Below are 23,636 nucleotides of genomic sequence, written 5' to 3' on the forward strand. Positions count from 1 at the left end.
CAGGATCCCTGGCTGAGTCCTCCCTCCCTCTCTCTCTCTCTCTCTCTCTCTCTCCCCCACCCCCCACCCCCACCCCCATAGGCCTCAGCAACACTGGTGGGGCTCCTGGATAGGGACCAGCTGACAAGGGCAATGAATGTGTGGTCTGGGGCAGGGGAGCCAAGGAGACCGTGAGCTGGTAACAATTACCTCACCTCTTCTCATCCGCTAGCGCTGTCCTCGAAAGCCTGGGGTCAGGGGTCAGCTCCTGTAACGCATGCCAGGTAGCCAGTTGGATCTGCCTCTTCAGGAGTCAAGCACTTCCTAGAAGGCGCCGTCTTCATTTCTTTGTAGTGCACAAGAAGGCCAGGAAACAGATTGCGAAGCAAGGTTTGGGGGCTCCTGTGTTGGAATCCCGTGCAAATGGAAATTTGAATCGATCCCCGAGCTCTGGATTGGACCCTGGATCGAACCATGCACTCGCTGAGAGATTTTGGTAAGTGACTTACCTCTTTCTTTATGCCTTGCTATCTTAAATCGTATAAATAGGAATAAATAATGGCATCTGTTTAAGACGGTTGTTGTGAATTTAAATGAGATTATTTAAATGAGAGTTGTTTTCTGGCACTTGGAGACTTCCTGGTGTTCTACAAACATTTGTGGGTGCTGCTCTTACTACAACTGCCTCCACCACTGCCACACTGCCACCACCAGCAGAGCTTGATAGAAGACACATACTCCGAGTCAGAATTTTAGCTGCCATTTAATTAGCACCAACCATGAGAACACCAAACTGTGGATGTTTGTTGACTGAGTCCAGCCCTCTCAATCCGCTGTGCCAGTCCCCGCTGTTTGTAAAGGTGGAACTTCAGTCATCACAGGGCACATCCCAAGTTTCTGAGGAAGGAGCAGGAAGTGGGAGAATATTGCATATTCTTGATCTAGGTATTAGTCTTATTACTTGTGTCTTTCTTCATTCCAAACAAAGTGGAGGGAACCATAGGCTATATCCGTGTGGCAGGCCATGGAGTCTGCTAGAAAGTCAGAACACCCACAAAGTGACAAAACCTGGGCTGGGATCCTCATTGCACCACTTTGTAGCAGATTGCTTTGGAAATGTGATGTAAAAATTTGGCAAGTTTTAATTTTCCCCACCCATGGATTAACCATTACGATACTCTTTTTTTTTTTTTTTTTTTTTTTTTGCTTTTTGGGTCACAGCTGGCGATTCACAGGGGTTACTCCTGGCTTTGCACTCAGGAATTACTCCTGGTGGTGCTCAGGGGATCATATGGGATGCTAGGGATCGAACCCGGGTCAGCCACGTGCAAGGCAAACACCCTACCCACTGTGCTATCAGTCCAGCCCCTCTTTTTTTTTCAATGAACAAATATTCAAATATGTTGAAACCTTTTTTTATACAGTTTACATAGTACTAGGTAACTGAATAACAGAGTAATAACTAGGTAACTGAATAACATTTTGGCCCAAGTTGGTCTGGTTTCAGATTCTAGAGCTCTGTTTGTTATTCAGACTTACCAAACTGCTACCCTGTTCCATGCATAAAGCAGGGCTCGGACTCATACCTGCTTCATCTTACATGGTGATACTGTCCATTTTTCTAGAGGCATTGCACTTACGGAGGGAAAAATCCCCTTAAACATCCCAACTTCCCCATTTGTGCCTCTTCCCAAATGACTAAGTATCTCAAGTCTTTTTTTTTTTCAAGAACAACTAAAGAGATGACTGCCTTCAAAGTGACGCAGAAAGATCAGCTAATGGAAATCAAAGCCACCAGGAGCTTGAGTCACTGCTTTGGTTTCCTTTATCCTCTTCATGCACCACAGCAGTTTGGTATCTGCCCCAACCTGCCAGAGGAACATGTTCTCCTTGGGCCTCAGGGATGTGTCTGATGCTTCCATCATTGGATGCCAAATACATACCTGCAATTGACTACAACCAAGGCACTAATAAGAGATTCAAGATTTATAAGGGTTCCAGGCATCAGGTTGATTATAACCTTCTTTGAGGAATGCTGTAAAGAAACACCGCCAGCCTCAGAAGCACAGATGGCTACGAGTGTCATCTCCACATATCGCCTCTCCTACCCTCCTTCTCCCCCTTCCCACCTTCCTTCTCTACAAGATCTATCTGTTCCCTTGGAGGAAGCTCCTCCCCCAGCCACCATTCCCCATGCTGCATCTCGAGTTCTGATTGAGCCTGATTCTCTGGTCAAGCTCTCATCACTCCATGGCTACCTTAAGACTGTCAAAACCAACATGTTCAGAGTTTCCTCAGCACCTTCCTGCCAATACCAACACCTTGTGGGTGAAAGGCATCATTGTTCACCAGGAAGGTTCACGCCCTCAACGTTGACCTTTCTTTCATTCCCCAAATTTAATCAGATCTCCATATCCCTTTAGATTTTCCTCTGGGACACTCCTTGCTCACATTTTCTTCTTTATAGTCTCTACCAGCATCTGCTTTTGTTCTTTCTTCTCCAGATTATTCTGTCAATCTCTCATCCCCTTTCCTTACCTCAATTTGCATGGGAACTTTATTAGAATGACCTTTTATGTTCTTTCTTTCTTTAGTTTTTGGGCCATATCCAGTGGTACTCAGGGCTTACTCCTGGCTTTGTACTCAGGAATTACTCCTGGAGGGACTTGGAGGAATCTGAGGAGCAAACTTAGGTCAGCCTTGTGCAAGGCAATAGCAGAGCCCTACCCACTGTGCCATTTCTCTGGCCCTGAGAATGACCTTTTAAAAGCATGGTCTGATCTTGTACTTGTACATTTAAGATCCCCATTGCTTTCAGCATAAAATCAAAACTCTTTAACCTGACCCTCAAAACTCTTCAAAGCCTGATCCCAGTCTTCTCCCATTCCAGATTCAAGGATTAAACCTAAGAATAAAAAAGGAGGACCTGCTCAAAATTATACTGGGATTCCTCTGGGGAGAGGGACTAAGAGGATATATGATCATCCTATCTGTTACCACCGTTTTAGACTCCAAGTCTACATAAATATTCTTCTCTTTCCCAAAGCAAACCTGCAACTTTTCTCCGTGTCTCTTGGTTTTCGGAGTGCAACAATTCATGTGTCTCAGCTCATCTTTTTAAAACAAGTCCAAGTTACAGGCCCTGGCCAGCCTCCAGAAGAGCTGATGATCCATTTGTGTCACATGACCAGAAGGGACCAATAAGGGTGTCAGTGTGGGCAACCTCAGGACCAGTGTGTGGGCACTCACATGTTCACAGCCACTCAAGGAAGCAGACATGTGGGTGAGAACATTCTTCAAAGGAAGGGGGTAGAATCAAAGAAAAGAGGAAGTAAGGGGGTAGGAAGTCAAGGGAGGAAACAGAAGTCCAGCAGCATCCAATCCCTAGTTCCAGGTACTACTGAAGGCCACCTATTTCCCTGAGAATTTCTGCAGTTTAGTGACTAGAAGGTTAGGTTAACTCTCTGCTATTTCTCTTCCTTCCTTCCTCCCTCCCTCCCTCCTTCCCTCCTTCCCTCCTTCCCTTCCTTCCTTCCTTCCTTCCTTTCTTCCTTCCTTCCTTCCTTCCTTCCTTCCTTCCTCCCTCCCTTCCTTCCTTCTTTCCTCATTCCCTTCCTTCCTCTCTCCCTCCCTCCCTCCCTTCCTTCCTTCCTCCCTCCCTTCCTTCCTTCCTTTGTTCTTCCTTCCTTCCTTCCTTCCTTCCTTCCTTCTTTCCTTCCTTCCTTCCTTCCTTCTTTTCTCCCTCCCCTTCTTCCTCCCTTCCTTCCTTTATTCTTCTTTCTTTCCTTCCTTCCTTCCTTCTTTCTTTCCTTCCTTCCCTCCTTCCTTCCTTCCTTCCTCCCTTCCTTTCTCTCTTTCTTCTTTCTTCTTTCTTTCTTTCTTTCTTTCTTTCTTTCTTTCTTTCTTTCTTTCTTTCTTTCTTTTATTTTTTCTTTCTCACCATGATTTACAAAGAAATTCACAGTTGAATTTTGGGCTTACAGTGTTCCAGCACCAATCCCACCACCAGTATCAATTTTCTTCTACCAGTGTCCTGAGGTTCCCTCTCCACCTACTACCTCCTTGACAAACACATTTTAAAGTTTCGTCATTATGGTTCTTAATAGAGTCCTGGCCAGCATGACACCATGCTGGCTAGCCAGACTCCATTTCTCCAGGATCTCAAATCAAACGCTGAAGACAGCTCGAGGCAACCCTGCTCCGAGTCATTCCTGCTCCTCAGCACGGGACACAGCACCATTACTCCAAGTTTCAGGGAGCCTCAGCAGGGATCTCTGTAACCAGCCAATGAGTATTTGGGGACCAGCATATACAGTTTTGCTTCTGTTTTACTTTTCTACTTATCTAAAAGTCTTAATTTAAACAAAAGATTGTGGTCTAAAATATTTGAGGGGCTGGGGCTATAGTTCAAGAGGTAGGTCAGATACCTAGCATGGGTCAGGCCCTCAGGCCAATCCTCAGCACATGCAGGACCCACCTCCAGCACCCTCCAAAAAAAAAAATTGAAGACAATTGCTCTTAGTTTTTAGAGTCCATATCCTGCTTCTTATTGGATACTCGGTGCTTAAAAAATACCCTCCCCAGAATTACCATGGCAAACAGCAGCATCAATGTGAGATGAATTAATGCGTGATTAGATTTTTAGTTCCTTCCTCACCCTGGTTTCTCCCCACTGAAGACACTGGCCTCTAAGTCATCTCTCTTCATCTACATTTTACCAACATCCTCCTTTCATAGAAACAATTGCCTGGAGGTGAGAGGCTTGGTCAGAGACCTCCAAATTTCTACCGTATCCTCACCCATACCTCATCCTTTCTGTCTCACATCCCCTAACCCAGACAACTCTTCAGCAGTGTAGCTTGGAGGATGTCCTTTTCCCCCAGCTGAATTCTCTTCTAGTTCCCTTTCAAATCCTGCTGTGCTGTTTATTCAGCAATGGAAGCAGCAGAAATGATTTTAGAAAGGAAGCCAGCTGGTTCATTAGTCTGATTAAGCTCAGGCAATGGGATGTGAGCACAGTTCACATGATGAATGGTGTGCCTCCTCTATGGCCACAATAAATTTTGCAGTGATTATTAATCTAGGGCCTCAGTCACCCCTCACATCTGCAAAAATCATGTTGGTCAGAGAGAAAGGACAGGCCTACAGTAGATGATGTCAGGATTTTCTCTCCCTTCTTCGTTCTTGCAGACTTGCTGAACTCCAAAGAGTATGCCCGCCAAGTTCCCCAAGCCAGTCTGTCAGAAAGACCCTGGTCTTCAGAAACAGCGAAACCTGGCTTAAAATCATATTTTATCACTTCCCAGCTGGGTGTTTTGAGCCGTAGATTCTTTATCTCAAAGGGGGTATTAAACTAAGTATTCTTAGGAGAGACACAAGAACGTATCATTATTTAAAGCTCCAAATGCCGTGGTTCTGACTAGTTGGCATGAAAATGAGAGCAGGCAGAGATGAGAATTCAATCAGTGCAAGGTAAGCAGGGTGAACTCACAAAAGGCATTACAGGTTGGGTCAAGGAATTTGTGATTTGATGTTGAAAGTATCAGGCAGTTGGTAAATAAGATCAAATCACAGGATGGTGGTGCGCAGTTGAATCTACAAGTTGGGAAACTTGCCCTGGCTGCAGAGTGGAAGGTACAAACCTGAGCTGTTGCTGAACGGGAGGCAGGAGGAATGATGAAGATGGTCATTCAGCAAGACGTTAGGAGCTTAACTGGAGGAATGGGACATATGTTTTTCTCATAGGAAATCAGAAAATCAGAAAGGAAGCGAAACAAATTGCAGCTGCTGCTGAGAGCCTAAGGGGCTGATGGGAGTACTGGAAAGGAGAGTCAGAGACTAGCTCAAGGCTTTCAGAGTGGTAGCTCTGCACAGTGGAAGCCAATCTCTCCAGAAAGGAAAAAAACGGGAGAGGCAAATATGTGAGAGCTGAGGGGACAAGTTGAGGTTGAGCCGGCTGTCGTGTTTCCAATGAAACGCTCTATACAAGAGCATAGAGTTCAATACATTAGATCTTGTCTGAAGGATCTCCTCCCCCTGCCCGATCTTCTGCAAGATGAACAATCCATCTGGCCATGACCCATTCACTTATTCCTCCAGTCTGGAAGTTTTCCGGGAAAGTTCTGGGAGAGGCAGTAGCAGCCTTATCTATGTCTGAAATGCATGTAAAAGTTCTACCAGGAAACCTTACTCACTGAGCAGAACACCAAAACCTGCCCGTTCATCTATGCCCTGCTACTCCAGATGTGGCTGTTACCTTTCCACTGAGGGTTTCAGGTGTGGGAGGGGAAGCACAGCTGCTCTGATAGATGGAATACATTGCTGCAGCTGCTGGTGCCACTGAAAGCCACAATGCTGGGGAGAATGTCAGATATAGGATAAGTGAGAAGCAGAAACAATGATAATAATAATAATAAAAAGATGTGACAAATAATCTACATGCAAGGGTACCCCAAAGTGCTCTGCAATAAGGTAGAAAAAAAAGACAATGAGCCCCAGGAGGGCTCCAAAGGAGGGCTTGGTGTTCCACGGAGGCCATAGAGCATCACAGTCTTGGGGTCAGGCCCCGTGGAAACCTGGTGATGTGCCATGACAAATCCTGAGATCTCTCAAAGGCCATCTCTTCCTCTGGTCAGCATTTGGAATAACACTAGAAAAACACGTTCCGAGCAGGATCAGGATGAGAATCAGATCAGGATGAGAATCAGGATCAGGATGAGAATCAGAGTCAGCCCCAGCCTGACTCATGCCAGAAATAAGATCTGAGTACAGCCTGTGTGGTCCCCAAGCCAAATTAAATTAAAATTAAGAAAGAAATGTATTTTATTTATGGGTACCAGTGGCAAATACAAAGGAATAAAAAGTAAAGTGACAGAAAAACAGGCTTAGGGTCTCTTAAAGCACACGTGTGCGTACGCATACATACACACACACACACACACACACACACACACACGGAGGGTTGGACAGTGCAGGGGTCAAAGAGCATGGCTTGCATGTGACCAACCCCAGTCTGTCCCCAGAACCACGTGGCTCCCTGGACATCACAGGATTCAGCTTTGGAGGTCCTCAGCGGAGGTGGACAGAGAAGCCCTCATGACACAGGGCCCAAGAAGCATCACATCCTCAAGCCCTTGCATTCAGTCTCCAGCCCAGCTGCCAAAACTCTCCAGGAGGGACACCCAAGGTTCCTGAGCACTTTTTAGAAAATAAACAAAAAACAAAATGAAAAATACATAGAGTTCCCAGGCTATAAGTAAAAACCCAGAGCAATAGAATTTGGGGTTCTCCCTTTCTTCCACCTCACTGCCCCCCACTCTGCCCCCCAAGCTCACGCAGAGGAAAGTAAGTACCCATCATTGCTCTTGTCACCAGATACTACCTGGTGAGTGGAGTTAGTCCTGCAGAACTTGTAGTGATTGAGAGGGTCAGAGCAAGGACCTCCTGAGTCCATGTCAGTATCACTGTCACTGTCACTGTTGTCCCGTTGCTCATCTATTTTCTTTGAGCAGGCACCAGTAGCGTCTCCATTGTGAGAACTGTTGCTACTGCTTTTTGCATGTCAGTTTACAAATAAATAAAAAAGAACCAGCTCTCCCCGTCCCCCCGCCCACCACCACCGTGACCTTCATCCTGCAGCATCCTTCCAGTCCAGTTCCTTGCCTGTGTGATCTGGACACTTTCTCCCTGGTGCCTGACCTGCAGGTTTACTCCTCACAAGACTGAATTCCCGCCTAAACCCCTAGTGCCCAGCCCAGTGGCTGGTTCACTAGAGGTTCCCAAGAAGCATTTGTTTAATGAATGAATATTTCACAGATGAGAAGAGAAAAATCCCACCTTTGATACGTCTAACTGGTATGTCCCAAATTGCCAAAAGTCCCATCTACTTGCACCCCAGGTAAGCTACGGAGTCGGCCAGTTCTGTGAGAAGTGGCGGATGACATTCAGGCCAATGGTAAAAATCTCTGAAACAAATAACTATAAACTCTTAAAAATACAGACAGTTCCCTACTTAGGGACATGTTGGGTTTGGAAAGTCTGTTTATGAAATTGTGACTTGAAATTCAGAAGACACTTCTTAAAATTTTTTATTAAAAAGCCATGATTTACAAATTTACTGATAGCTGTGTTTTAGTCATACGATTGTTCAACACCAATCCCCTCCACCAGCGTTGATTTCCCTCCACCAGCGTTCCTAGATTCCCTCCCCATCCCAACCCTCAGTCCACCCCCGCCTGTCAATTTGACAGGAACATTACAAAATTTCAGTGGTTGACACTTAGATCTCATTCTTTCAGTTCTTTTGAATCTGTGTTTTGGATCCATGGCTAGACCCCTCACCCATATCACTGGTATAAAATAACTGTGTTCACTCTGTTCACCCATTACTTCTTGTTCTCTTCTTCCTTCCTTGATTTCTTTCCCTTTCTGTCTATCTCCTCTCTACACACTGGGCTCCCAGAGTACACTTTCTTATAGAAATATGTTATGAAGAGTCACAGTGAAGCTCTGAGACAAATATTTACTCAGGAAAATGAATGATAAGCAGCAATAAAGCTATATTTCAAGGCAAGTTTTTCTTTGAAGCATCAGGGAATAGACTTGCAGACCATATTAAATTACACAGTAGTCTTTAGATAAAGGGCAATACAAGGGAAGAAAAAATGGGAGTTTCAGTACTGTCTCTCTGTTTATTATGGATGTTGAGACTTGAGAAAATGCCAGTTTCGTTGACAACAGCTGCAGAGATTAAAAGGGATCTCTGACGGAAGCTTAGCCTTGCCTGAGCTCTCAGATTTGTTTCAGAGGAGGATTTCTGGGGCCTGGGGGTAGCTTGGTGACTAAAGGGTCTATAAGTCTGAGTTCGGTGAGTTTGTGAGTTCAACTCCCACCTCTGCCCACCACCCTACACGTGGAAATGTGATCCCATGGACTCTGCTGTTTGAAATCTCAGTGTCACAAGCAAGTATGTGGTCTGCAGTTCCCCACAACATGCTGCTTGAGCACCACAACTAAAGCATGAGGTCCCCATCAGGGGCATAGTCCGGCGTGTGAGAACGAGTGGGTTTGACTTCTAGTCATCACACATACAACAAAAGGAAGGAGAGGCAAAAAAATGAGTGAATGAATAAAGTTAATTAAAATGAAGTAAAATGCAGATTTCTGACCACTGTCCGAGGAGGCAGATTTGGAAGGCTGTTTCCGGGGATCACTCCTAGGGCTGCTCAGGGTATGCAGCCCCAGGAATCATACTAGGGTTGGCTACATGCAAGGTAAACACCATACCCCTGAGCTCTCCAACCTGGAAATAAACTTTTTAACAAGAAATTGAGGAGTCTGGCCCACACCGATGGAAACTGTGACACGAGGACCGGCCACCTCGTCCCCAATAGCTGACTCTCATGTCCAGGCCGGGGACCCTCTGTTAGTGCCATCCCCTCCTTCTTTCCTGCTTCACTTCCACAGTGGGAGAAGATGGCAAGCAACTCCCTGTCACTCTACAGAATACGTAGGATCCAGAGATCCAGGGTTAAAAGTAGGGGTTAGAGAGAAGAAAGAAATTCTGTCACTTGAGGCTGAACAAGAGTGCGACAGGTACAGATAGCACAGCAGGTACAGAAAGTACACTTATATAGTCCCCTGAACTCACCAGGAGTGAGCCCTAAGCACAGAGAATAAGCCTTGAGAATCTCTGGGTATGGCCCAAAATTTTAAAAAGAAAGAAAGAGAAAAAGAAAGAGAGAAGGAAGGAAGGAAGGAAGGAAGGAAGGAAGGAAGGAAGGAAGGAAGGAAGGAAGGAAGGAAGGAAGGAAGGAAGGAAGGAAGGAAGGAAGGAAGGAAGGAAGGGAGGGAGGGAGGGAGGAAGGAAGGGAGGGAGGGAGGGAGGGAGGGAGGGAGGGGAAGGAGGAAGGGGAGAGAGGAAGGAAAGAAGGAAGGAAGGAAGGAAGGAAGGAAGGAAGGAAGGAAGGAAGGAAGGAAGGAAGGAAGGAAGGAAGGAAGGAAGGAAGGAAGGAAGGACTGAAGGAAGGAAGGGAGAGAGGGAGGAAGGGAGGGAGGGAGGGAGGGGAGAGAGGAAGGAAGGAAGGAAGGAAGGAAGGAAGGAAGGAAGGAAGGAAGGAAGGAAGGAAGGAAGGAAGGAAGGAAGGAAGGGAGGGAGGGAGGGAGGGAGGGAGGGAGGGAGGGAGGGAGGGAGGGAGGGAGGAAGGAAGGAAGGAAGGAAGGAAGGAAGGAAGGAAGGAGGGAGGGAGGGAGGGAGGGAGGGAAGGAAGGAAGGAAGGAAGGAAGGAAGGAAGGAGGGAGGGAGGGGAGGGGAGGGGAGGGAGAGAGGGAGGGAGGGAGGAAGGAAGGAAGGAAGGAAGGAAGGAAGGAAGGAAGGAAGGAAGGAAGGAAGGAAGGAAGGAAGGAAGGAAGGAAGGAAGGAAGGAAGGAGAAAGAAAGAAATTTCATCCCTCTTTCAACATTGAGGACTGATATGCACTTGGTATGCGGGGCTTAAAATAGCAACAAAACCTTGGTAGCTGTTGGAGAATAGCATCTGCCAAGCATCTCCCCCCATCACCATCCCACCCCAGCCCCAGCTCTTCCCTGCCCATAGCCGCCTCAGTTCACCTCTGAGGGCATGATATTCATGGCATCGCCTTTGTAGAACTGATGTGTCTGTAAAGTGCTAAATATGGACATGCTTTCAAAGAGTCATTTTATTGTATTGTCCTACAACAACTTGGAGAATCAAGACAAAGACACCAAAAACTGCAGCCAGGCAACAACAAACCGGTTTTCTATGATAGGGTCTAATTCACTCACAAGTGCTATAGAATGAAAAAGAAGACAAGCTGGATGTGGGAGACGTCCCTTCCCCTTAGGAAGTGGAGAGGGTGCTCTGTGGGGCCCAGATTTCTTATCCTGCTCCACCTCTCGCTGGCTGCAAGCGCTTGAGCAATCATCACGCTGTGCAGTCTCCGCACGGCTCTGACTCTCAGCTCCCAGGAGGGTGTGCAGGAGGGTTTGTGTAAAAGCCTGCCCGGTGCCCAGGACATGGCAGGTGTCAGTGAGTGGCAGCTCCTTCTCAAGATTTGAAAGGGGAAATCAACCTTCCCTTCGTGGTAGATCTTAGGGCCCACAGGGCTTTGCAGCTGCCTTATTTACAATCACCCCCACGGGCTGGAAAGAGTACAGTGGGTAGGGAATCTGCCATGCACATAGCTGACTTGCGTTTGATCCTCAGACACCATCGCATATCATTCTCCGAGTATCGCCAGAAATGATCCCCGAGCGCAGAGCCAGGAGTAAGCCCTGCCTGGTATGGCTCCCAAACCAAAACTATCACATAGAATTACGTCAGTGTGTTTCTAATATTTTGTCTCTCTTTAATTCCCCTTTCCACCTTCCCTTTGTTGATGTTGCTGCAATGACCAGGGGTGCACACATGCCCAGTTGCACACTTTCAGCCATGCTGCTCACCAGGGGGCCCACTTCGGGCGCTGGTGCTCACTCACTGAGCCACAGTGCTTACCAAGGTCTCCTTTAGTCACAGTGCTCCCATGCATGTTTTCCCAGGCTCACACTCTCAACTGAGGTGCACACGCTATCTTTGGGGTACTTGCTGGACATCCCTGTTTTGATCCCACACCCCTCTTCTTCTGTGGTGTTTACACACACACACGTATGTCAGAGACTGTGGCTAGAAATTGTTTGTAGTCTTGGGGAGCACAAACTGCAGAGCTGCCAGGATTGTGTTTAGCCCAGGTGGGACCGCAGGGGATTAAACTGAGGATCACCCAATCCCAAGGGAGGTGCCCCAAGCTCCTGCACAATTCCTCCAGGCCCTTCACCCACTGATATTATCAATCACTTTGTCAGTACAACATTTTGTGAGTGACAGAAAGTTGATTACAGTACAACTGAAGGACGGCCCATTGCTGTCCCTGGGATGCAACAGGGCAGAGGGAGGGAGGCTCACACAGCACTACAACCTAGGGCGGCCTGCTGTAAGTACCATGATCAATTATAAATGAAGGTAAGTGGAAGAAGAGGAAAGAGGGTCATTCACTTCTGGGAGCGGCTGTGGACGTGGCACCATGGGCCAGAGAGACAGTGCACAGGTTAAGACTCTTGTCTGGGGGCTGGAGTGATAGCACAGCGGGTAGGGCATTTGCCTTGCACACAGCTGACCCAAGTCCGATTCTCAGAATCTCATATGGTCCCCCTGAGCACAGGCAGGAGTGATTCCTGAGCGCAGAGCCAGGAGTAACCCCTGAGCATCGCTGGGTGTGACCCAAAGAGAAAAAAAAAGACTCTTGTCTGGCATGCAGCTGAACTTAGTTTGATCCTCAGTACCATATGGCCCCTCAAACACCTGCTAAGAGCGAACACAGAGCAAAAGGCCAGGAATAAACCCTGAGCACCTCAGGATATGGCCTCCAAGCAAACAAAACACACCAACAAAACGAAAGAGAAGGAGGTAACTATAGAAAGCACAGCAGGGAGAGAGGAAGCAGGTTTCCCGGCCACGGCACTGCCTGAGTAGGATACAGAGAGGGCTGGGGGCCCCGTGTGCTTGAATTTGGGTGTTAAAGTTCGTCAGGATGCTTGCCAAGCTCTTGAAGGGCTTCCTGGAAATGTAAATGGGTGAGTAAGCTGGGACCTCATCATGACAGGCCTTGAGGATCATTTTAGGAAATGTCAGCTTTATTTGAAAGTACTAACAGCTCCATATACTGTGGAACCTATTACGTGGCCAGCGCCACACGAAACACTTTATAAATATTTTTTCTAACAACCCCAAAAGACTATGCCTCGTGTGTACTATTTAATGTCCATCTCATGGATGCGGAATCTGAGGCCTCAAAGACTTGAGTGCAGGGAGGGCTTGAGGGCCCACACTTGCAGAAATTCTGGCAGCAGCAGAGGGAAAGAGTGGATGAGAGAGGGGTCAAGCTTCGGGGGTGCCCTTAAATTCTGCCCATGTTGTGAATTTTTTGTCCCGCCCTGCAGTTGGTTAACTGAAGATTAAAGAAGTGACCAGTATTTCTAAAAATGGACTAATGCTTTCAGAAGCTGTGTGGGCTGGGCTGACTTTGAGGCATATGGTCATTTATGGAGGGAGAATCTTGTCCTCTCTGTGGTTCTTCCCAGGGGCCCCCACGGAAAAAAAAAAAAAAAACTTACCCTCCAGGGACAGCAGTGAGGAATTTCCACAGCGTGTTTCCTACCGGGCCAAGCAGAAAACAGACCCAGAGTCACCAAAATTAGCCTCTTTACAAGCGCGCTAAAGTTTAGCATCACTGCTCAAAACAGTGGGGAGGCGAGAGGGTTTTCTCTTTCTTTTTCTCTCACTCACACTCCCGTTCTTCCACTTCTGTCTAGCAATCACGAAAGCAAGATCTGGGAAGGTGGATGTCTCCGTTCCTCTCAAGAAAAGGCAGCCAAGGCTTGGCAGGACCCCCCTGTGAGCCTCTTGAATAGCTTTGCCGTTTTCTAGGCTCAGGCAGGGAGGGAGGTGGATGAGGTGGGGGTGGGGGGGTGGGTGGGGAGCAGGTTTGTAATCTGTTAGCAACTTTGTTACATTCTCTTATTGAAATCTTACTCACCTGAGCTCTAGGAAAGAAGGTGCTCACCCCAGTTTTTGTTTCCTGGGACGCAGACATCTAAGTACTATAATTGGGCTCAACAACAACAACATCACAATAAAAGACGGTAGAACACATGCTGAGATGGTGAGTTTGATCCCTGACTCTGTGTGACACCCTCCGACACACACACCGCCCGTGACGCAAAAGGGTGTACAGAGTGCGGGCAGCCAGGACCGAGCCTATGCTGCCAGGCTGAGCACTGCCAGGTGTGGTCCCAAGACTCTTCCACCCCCCCCCCCAGCCCCCCGCCGACTTCTCTGGGAATGGCCAGAGAAGAAATGCATTGAAAATGGGAAGTCAGAGAGGTAGGATGGGAGTTACGGTATGTTTCATGGGTGCTGCCAAGCCAGCCCAGTGCCATCCTCAGCACCATGTGGTGGTGCTAGGGTGGCCTGGGGAAGCCTTGGCACCTGAGGGCCTGAACAGCACCACATCCTTGGATCCTTGTGGAAGGGCCCAACTCCGGTGATGGGCAGGATTTACAATAGCCCTGTGGACAGTGCTTGTGACAGTGACGGAGCCAGAAAGGGCTGCAGAGACCATCTCCAACATCCTTACTCTTCCTACAAGAAAACTCAGATCCACGGAGCCCTCAAGGGCTGTACCCATAAATCCCATCTGTGGGAAAACTGTGAGTCTCTTGGTTCTCCTCCTTTATCCCCCCATCTCCAAGCACTGCCCGACACAATCCTCCGGATCAAAGCAAAGAGGACTTTTTCAGTCAGGGTTTGGCTAATATCAATTCCCCTCCTGGGCTTGTTCCACAGGGAAGGACGGACCCAATGCGGGTGTGAAGATGTAAGAACAGGGAGGCCGGCAGCGCGCCCCAAGCAGGGACCACCCCAAGTCACCACCCTCAGCCCCACTCGGAGACCTCTTCATCCTGATCACCCAGCCGGCCAGAGACAGTCTGACTTAAACGTTTCCAGACACAGACACCTGACTCAGCCCCGGCTTCGCCTTGGCAAAGGCTCCCAGGCATCAGCTGCCGGCTTGGATGAAGTGTTCCCACAGCAACATGGCCAGCGCAAGCTGCCAACAACCCAGTCTCTGGGAGCATAAAGCGGCGAATCAGTGGCACCTCCCCAAGTTCCCCGCCTCTCAGAAACCCGGGGACTTGTCAGAGGGCTCCAGACATGGCCGTGCTGGGAACGGCACCGCCTGGCCACAGCGCCTGTGTGCTCTAGCTTGCCTACCCCGGGCCGGCCTCACACACCCTGCTGGGCCCCCCCCCATCCTGCTGCTCCCCAAGCCCTCCCTGGACTGGACACAGAAGCCCAGACGCCCCCTCCACACTCCCAGGGGAACTGCTCCATGCAGCGGGCCCCTGGATTTTCTGCTTCCTTTCGTAGTTTCTTAACCCCCTTCCACTGTCTGGCTCACCGCTGAACCCCGCCTCCCTGCTTTCCCCTGAGGAAGTGAGCTTCCTCCTCTGGACTCTCCGGTGTGTCCCAGAGTGTCACCGGTAGCTGAGAGGCCCTCAGACCCACGGCTTCCTGATTTCCGGGCTCTTCCCGCTTCAACTCAGCTGGGCAAAGGTTCCATCAATATTCCCCTGTCTCCCCGGGGTTTCAGCCTTTTCAAAGACAGCATCGAGCAGTCAGAGCCTCTGCCCGCCTGCAAGCCTTTCTGCAAATTCGAGAAAGGGAGCCCCTTCCCGCAGGCGGCCAGGGCCAGGGCAGACCCCGGAGTGAGTGAGTCACCTGAGCTCTGGCCCCTCCTGAGCTCCGCAATAAGATCCACCCCCCTCCCCCGCTGTGGCCTGGCAGGGAGGAGAAAGCCGACAGCGGGAATGCCCCAGCCCCTGAGGGGTCCAAAATAAACAACAAAGCTGAGCACTTTCAGAAGCTCTTCAGTTCTCAGGGCCTGAAGTCCCTGTCCCCATACTGGCTTCCTCTCATCTACTGAACCCTGACTTGTCCTACTCAAGCGCTCACTCTCCCTCAACTTAAGAAAGCTTCTCTTTTGCTGGTTTGTTATCAGGCCCCAGTTTCTGTCTCCAACTCTATCACAAACCCAACCTCCTCCACATCATCTCAACCAACAGTGATCTCCTGAGCACTGTTCAGAATTTCTTTTTTATTGAGCACTCTTGGGTGACTCCCCCTGCCCCAGCCTTCTCTGCATCCGAGGGGCTTTGATCTCTATTACTACTCTTTTTCCACAGGCTGGTGGCAGAAACCCCCCCCTGTCAGCTGCCTGCAAACCCCAGGTCCGGGGAGGTTTCTCTGTGCACTCTCTCTGCCTCAGCTGGAAGTCCCAGCAGCACTGCGAGTCACCCAGAGAGTCCAGCCACCCAGAGAGTCCAGCTAGAATCCCATCTAGCCAACAGAGTGGAGAGAGAATATTGCCTTCACAAATGAACTTACGAGTCTAGGATATATTAGAGTGGAGAGGTCATATGCCAATCATATGCCGGATCCAGGTTTCATTCTTGGCACTTTATGGTCCCCTGAGCATCACCAGTGCAACCTTGCAGGCCCCCAGCACCAGTGGGTGCAGCCGAGTCTCCCCTACACCAAGGGCCCGGACAGCACCACATTCTTCAGGCCCTTGCACTGGACTGACAGTAGGACCTCTGGATCTCCTGAGCACTGTTCAGAATTTCTTTTTTTTTTTCTCTTTGGGTCACACCTGGCGATGCACAGGGGTCATTCCTGGCTCTGCACTCAGGAATTACCCCTGGAGGTGCTCAGGGGACCCTATGGGATGCTGGGAATCGAACCCGGGTCGGCTGCGTGCAAGGCAAACGCCCTACTCGCTGTGCTATCACTCCAGCCCCCAGAATTTCTTTTTTATTATTATTATTTTTATTTTTTAGAGATATATTACCCAGAAAGACTGGAGAGCAGCAGACTATCTCTCCAGCCCCAGGAACTATTATTCTCCAAACTTTGCAAGCCCTTCTGTGCTCCACATCCTGCTGTCCAGATCCTTGAGGGCAGCGCTCTCCTGGCAGTGCCTCTTCCATCAGCCTTTCTCAAAGCACTCACAACCAAGGTGCTTTTCCCACTCCTCCAACCCAAGTTTTGTCCTTCTGCTAGGTAGAGTAACTCAGCACTGCCCCATGCCCTATCTAGAAGCATGCACCCCCAAATGCACCACGGGGCTCCGTCAAAGGTAGACTTTCCTACTCCTTTAGAAGGCATCAGGAACAGACAGGGCAAGAATGTCTTTCTGGCAACTGTGTGTGTGAGTTGTTCTCCATAGAAAATGTGGTTCCGCAGGCAGAAACACGCAGCCTGCCACACAGAGCCAACAAGCCTGTGACCAGCTTTCTCCTCTAGCAAGGACAGAGACAGCTCAATGCCCTTTATGTCACTCTGCTCCTTTTGCTTCCCAAGTAAGGCTGAGGACTAAAGTCAAGGGCAAGTATCTGAAGTTATAGTAAAAGAAGCTGGAGCCAGCGTGCGGAGGCACTTGTCTTGCATATAGCCCACCAGAGTTCCATCCCTGGCACCATATATGGTCCCCGGAGCCCTGCCAGGAGTGATTTTTGAGCACAGAGCCAGGATTAAACCCCGAGAGCCCATGTGTGGCCCAAACACCAAATAAATAAAATAAAGACATAGCAGGAGCTTTATAGATTTAGTGAAATGAGTGAGTCAACAAGCGCAAAGAAAAGTAAAGAAAGGGTTTTTAAAAACAACTTTAAGGTGGCAGGAGAAGTAACTTAATGGGCTGGAGTAAGGCCCGTGCATGTGGAGACCCCGGGTTTCTTTTTTTTTTTTTTTGGTTTCTGGGTCACACCCAGCGATGCACAGGGATTATTCCTGGCTCATGCACTCAGGAATCACTCCTGGCAGTGCTCGGGGGACCATATGGGATGCTGGCAATCGAACCCGGTTCGGCCGCGTGCAAGGCAAACAGCCAACCCGCTGTGCTATCGCTCCAGCCCCGAGACCCCGGGTTTCTGAGCCTCAGCACCACATTTCTCCTCAGCCCCCCTTCTCCTGCACCACCAGGTGTAGCCCTGAGCATCCCTGAGCATCCCTGGGCATGAGCTGCACTATTTACTGAGGGCAGTCTCTGATCCCCTGAGCACCATTACGGTGCCCCACGACCCCCAAAAGAACTTTGACAGCACCCAGATCAGGACAGTAGTGGAAAGAACTTTGAAAAGCAACCCACAGTGAGGGAAGGAACTGTGAATGGGGAATCTTCAGATGAAGTGGCAAGGAGGCACGTCCCCTTCACGGAAAACTCAAGAAAATCCGGAGCCCTCTCTGTTCCTCACCTGCCGCATATGTCTGCCTTCATGGGGCCCAGAATGGAGCCTGGCCATCAGGGTGCTCGGGGAATCCTTGACATTGGTGTTTGAGGCTTCTTCCCCCAAACGAGCAGACACCCACATCCCCGAGGCGCCTCGCATTGTGCAGAAAGCTTTTCTTGGCTGCAGGCCTGGCCGGGGACCGTCACTGCCTGATGGCGGAAAAGAATGCTCAACTGGGGAAACTGGGAAACTTCACATAGTTTGCAGATGAGAGTCCAAACCCCTGATGACCCTAAATGTGGTGTGAAAAGGACAGAAGTTGCCCTGCTGGAGTGACAGGCCCGAAATAGTGTCACCCCCCATCTTCCCGACTAAGACAGCCCACGTCATGGAAAGAAGCAAAGAGACGCTGCTTTAGCCAGACCGTCTCCTCACCCTCACCCCCAGCGCCTCTGCAGTGCTCGCACTTGCTGGGCTAAGGTAGACGGGGCTGTGTGCCGCGGCAGGAACACACAGGGGCCGGAGGCTTCTTTTAAATGCAAAAGAGAAAAAGACAATAAGCCTCAGTCTAGAGAGCCGGGCGCCTGCGGGCTGGGATGGGGCTGGGGTGGTTCCACCTTCCCATCCCTGCCCAAAGCGGCACCTTTTCAGACGCAACCACCACCCATCTCCAGGGTCAGAGAAGTCAGAAATTGCTGTGCACGGGCTGGCCACAGGCAATCTTTTGGTTGTTTTGTTTTGTTTGGGGACCACACCTGGCGCGCTCAGCTCTTAGTGCTGGCTCTTTACTCGGGGATCACTCCTGGAGGGGCTTTCGGGAAATAACCTGGGATGCTGGGGATCGAACCCGGTGAGGCAATAATTTGGAGACTCTAGAGATACTGAGTTCCAGGCAAGAGAGAATTTAGCGCCCCCCCCGCCACCCCCCTGTCGTCTCTCCCAACATTAAGGCGGCCTAGACGTGGTCGAGATGCCCAGTGGGCGTTTTATTTACCAAGCAGTCGTCCTTCCTCCCACGTGTCCGTTGGCCTCGGGTGTCCCCCAAAGCGCACCCCTGGCTGCATCCACTCCGCACCCCTAAACCTCTAAATTCCTCCTAGTAAACCCAAGCGCGGGCTGTGAGAGCACACTCCCCCACCCCGCCCCGCATCTCGCCCCCCGCCTCTTGCCCCCCCGCGTCCCCCTTCCCCCCATCCCGACAGAGCGCCACCACCAACAGAGCCGCAGTCCCGTGTGCGCGGGCGGGCGCGCGCGCGTGCTCGTGAGCGGCGCCGGTGGGTGCGCGCGCGCGGGAGCCTGGCGGGGGCGGGCTCTGCGCCCGGGGGCCGGGCTGGGCGCGCAGAGTGGCAGCCGGACTTAGCAGGCTGCGAGGGGCCGGGCGCCGCAGTGCCGTAGTAGTGGGCAGCAGCGGCGGACGGCTGGGGATCCGCCGATAACCCGAGCTGGCAGAAGATCCCGGCGTTTCCCAGTCTCGGCCGGGGGAGGGCCCGCAGCTCCCCAGAGCTTGCAGGCACTGCCACCCTCCCGCCCCGAGCTGGCAGCGCGGGCGGGACGACGACGACGACGACCAGTCTTGGTCCCCTTTGCGTCTCTTGGTTCCGCTTTGCTCCCAAGTAAGGGAATAAGCCCAGAGTCAAAGAAACGCACCGGGAAACCGCGCAACCAAGTGTTGCATGGTGAGGTAAGAAGACGGAGGGTGCCGTCGAGGTGGGGGTAGGTGAGGGGGGTCTCAGGTGACGGGGTTGGCGGGGAGGCGGTGCAGGCTGCAGCCACTTGGCCAAGAAGGGCAAAGCCTGCAGCCGGTCCTGTGGTTTGAGGAAGGGGCTGCCCCAAGGCCACTGCGCCCACTCCGACGGTGCCACCTGCCCTTGCTGGAGGAGGTCCCCGCTGGAATGGGGAGGTCACTGGGAAGGCCACAAGCTGGGGTGCCCAGTTCTTCTGCGATCGAGACCTCCCAGATTTCAAAGGCGTGCGTGCGTGCGGGCAGGAGGCTGCCCTGCTCTTGGATGTGTGCTGGAGCAACAACTAGTCCCATCTCCATCCTTCCAGACTCACCCGCTTGCGCGGTCCAGCTTGCGCCCGGGATGCACTCGGGCGGCAAAGGACCCGCGAACACTTTTCTTGAGGTCTGGAGCTGCAGACCTTTGACCTCCCCGCGGGGCGCCAGGACTTGGAGGTACTCCACGGAGCCCCCTCCTCCCCGGGATCGGGCAGCTTAGAACGGAGCGGGACGGACAGCGGGCCTTTGGACAAACAGCAGCTCGGGGACCAAGAGGAGGCTTACGGAGAGAATTGCACGCTGACCTGTTTAGTTTCCGAATCATGAGATGCGTGTGCATGTGTGTTTCGGGGGCGCAGATCCCGTTATCACCTGTGGGGCTTGCACAAACTCCTCCACCCCACCAGGCGCTGCAAAGCTGAGCTTTTCATCCTCCGGGCGAGTGGAGCAGAATTTGAGGAGGGGGCTGCAGAGTTGGGCAGGGGGCTGGAGTCCTTATAAGTGAAGCCCCTATACCGCCCTTTCCCTCTCCAGCACCCAGAAGGAGAGGTGCGCGAGCGAGCAGGCATCTCCCAAATGTGAGCGGTCCCGCGGCAGAATGGAGTGACGGGCGAGACCCCACCACCCAGCTGCGCTGGAGGGTCTGCGGCAGCGCGCGGTGATTTGTGGCTGCGCCGCAGTGGCGCGCGGGAGAGCGCGAATCCTGGGGCGCGCTCGCTGGCGCCGCGCGGCCGGCCCCAGCGGCCTCATTAGCATACGATGACCTCGCTGTCCCGCTGTCCTCGCTGTTGGTGTTTCTCAGGTTTTCGGTTTGCAAAACACCCCTTGAATCTGGTGCTGTGGTCCTGGTGACTTAAATGTTGAGCGATGGTGGTCGGGACACGGGGTTGGAAATAGTCCCCTGGATTGAAATAGGGGCGACGACTTTGTTATTTCGGTGCTTGGGATTCTTTGTCTGCGGAATAGACGGTGGCTACACTTGCTGAAGCATAGGTACATCTTGATGTCAATGAACGGCATTAGATCATATGGGGACAAATGTCCTCACGTTTTGTTCTCTGTCTTACACACACACACACACACACACACACACACACACACATTGCACATCTACCTTTGTACTTTAGATTCCTCTCATTCCAGAGACAAGTCTTAAAGCAAGAATGTAATACTAAATGCCTTCCTAGTGTTAAAAGGGGCAGTATCTGCCACAGATTCTGTTCTGAATGTGAACTGCCTTCAGGAAAACGAGCAAATTACTACAACTAAGGTAGCACTGTAGCACTGTCATCCCGTTGTTCATGGGTTTGCTCCAGCGGGCACCAGTAAGCACTAGTAAAGTCGTCTCCATTCTGAGACTTATTGTTACTGATTTTGGCATATGGAATACCTTGCTATGCTCTGTCATGCCCGCGGGATACTCTGGGTAGCTTGCTGGGCTCTTAGAGGGTCTGAGGAATCAAACCAGGGTCGCTGCATGCAAGACAAACACCCTGCCACACTAGTACAACTCCTCTAATGTAGGTACAATCCTTTAAGGATTTTTTCTTTTTTTTTTGGGGGGGGTCCACATCCTTAACATGTATGTGTAGCACTACAACCACCACTATTGTCCGATTTTTCTGGGAGCAAACCGGGATGGAGAGCCAGTGGATGAGTTGTTCCTACCAAGATAGTATATGCCAGTTTTCTCAGTTGATTTGTTGAAATCAACCAAGACCCAGGGAGAAAATGATAAGTGTAGAGCATCTGGAATCTAGACTCTTCGTGATGGAGAAACCGCTGAGGCCATCTGTTCCAGCTTCTTCCCTCTGGCCAAGTCTCCCCAGAGCCCAGTCAGCAGGTGGAGGGGATGGATCTTGCCAAGCCTGTACTCCTAGAGGTCCTGGCTGTGGAAATACTGGTCTCTTCCAGGGGCAGATTTTCTCGTTCCTGAGCCCTGGGAGGGAATGCTGAGCCCTAGCCCCTTCTTAGAAGCAAAGGAAAAAGAGGGATGAAAAGTACCTTTATGGGGCTGGAGCGATAGCACAGTGGGTAGTGCGTTTGCCTTGCACACGGCCAACCTGGGTTCTATTCCCAGCATCCCATATGGCCCCCTGAGCACCGCCAGGAGTAATTCCTGAGTGCAAAGCCAGGAGTAAACCCTGTGCATTGCCGGGTGTGATCCAAAAAGTTAAAAAAATAAAGTACCTTTATGTTGTGATCGTACATCTCCTTTGAAAAATCTAATGGTATCACACCATCATGATACTCATTGCAGAAAATTTGGAAAGTTGAAAGGATGCAAAAAAATCAAACCAAACACCTGCCATTCTACCACCAGATTACATACTCGTAGCTAGGTTGTTCCTGTTGGTCTGCTTCTGTGCCTTGAAATGACACAACACAGAGAACCAACATGTACTGGATGTGGGTTCTAAATGTAAATCTAGATTTAGGTTATTTTAGATTTAGGTTCCAAGTCTAAAGCTAAAAATGTAGGTTTAAGAGTTTATATCTTATATCCTACAATACTTTGGTCTTCAGAAGTTGCCCTGAGCACCTTTTATGACCAACCTCTCAGAAGCACGTGCCCTTCCACAAGTTAGCAGGTGGCAGAGCCAGAATTCAAATCCAGGCTGGCTGACTCCTGGTTGGCTGCTTATCCTTTGTAGCTAGTTGTTCTGCACTTTTAAGAAAAAGATGAATGTTACAGAAAAAGTCCTTTTTGATCATCTTCTTCGTAGCTGCATGTTATTAGCTTTTAATCACTAAAGTTGTTTCCTGTCTTTAGCAACTACAGATAAGTCTGGACAACACCCCCTAGGCAAAGTCTTTGCGGTGCAAATGTTCAATTACTTCCTCTGGATAGATTCCCAGAAGTCAGCTAAAAGGGTATGAATGCTAACTGTCGATAGATACGACAAGCCAGCTACACCTATTTATACTGTCATTCATCCAGTCAAAGCAGAAGAATCCTGAGGATGCAAGTAGAAAGGAGCCTTATTAGTCTGCTCAAGGAGAGTAAGATCAAACCGGATAACATAATTATCCCTTTGGTCTCATGAGAAAAATAATCACACTTATCATCCTGCTTTATGGAACTTTATTGCAGCCTTCCATACAATATTACCTATCGTTATGTAAGGAAGTGTTCCTTGCAAAAATAATCTGCTTAGATGTCACAGGTTAGTTTAGGAACAAATCAAACTATTGTGTAAAAACACATAAATGCTGTAATATCCCACTTCTCTGCCAAGTAATAAAACAGCCCTCACTGCTATGAACGTTCATCAGTACAATCACAATCACAATCATTGGCCCAGACAGCCTAACCAACAGTAGCAACTGTTCCCCTCCTGGTCATATTTATGGAGCTATTTATTATTCCAAGTGTCAGAATTCTGTATCCAAATTACATTGGGACTTGATGGCATTTTATTTGTAACAGAGCTAATCTGACTCCCTTTCCCAAAAATCTCAGCCTAAGAAAGTCATGCATGATTAGGGACTATTGGTAAAACAATTGAAAAAAAAAACTGTCTGGGGACAGAGCTATATTACAGCAGGTACGGTGACCTGGTTGCCTTGCATGCGATTGACCTTGGCTTGTCGATCCCTGACATTCCATATGATCTGAGCCCACCATGAGTGACCTCTGAACTCATAGCCAGGAGTAACTGCTATGTACTACCAGGTGTAGGCCCCAAAAGAAACAAAATATGTTGTCCTGAAAGCAAATGTTCTTAGGTGAAGTAAAAGTGACAACAGGAGATATTGGGCAATAGGAAAAAACGTAAAGGAGAAATGTTCAAAGAAAACACATGGGTCCTAG

At 49.9% G+C, this 23,636-nt stretch overlaps 1 protein-coding gene across 5 annotated transcripts in view; it reads left to right on the top strand.

The window, feature by feature from the left end:
- Window positions 1-19,103: 19,103 nt before the first annotated feature.
- Window positions 19,104-23,636, top strand: part of DGKG (diacylglycerol kinase gamma) — a 242,530-nt gene continuing 237,997 nt past the window's right edge. For all 5 annotated transcript variants that reach the window (XR_008628503.1, XR_008628504.1, XM_055126218.1 and 2 more), the window contains exon 1: window positions 19,104-19,504. The gene's annotated coding sequence lies outside the window, so the exon portion shown is untranslated. The remainder of the gene's footprint in view (window positions 19,505-23,636) is intronic.

The sequence above is a fragment of the Sorex araneus genome, chromosome 2 (assembly GCF_027595985.1).
Source record: "Sorex araneus isolate mSorAra2 chromosome 2, mSorAra2.pri, whole genome shotgun sequence".
Taxonomy (NCBI): domain Eukaryota; kingdom Metazoa; phylum Chordata; class Mammalia; order Eulipotyphla; family Soricidae; genus Sorex; species Sorex araneus.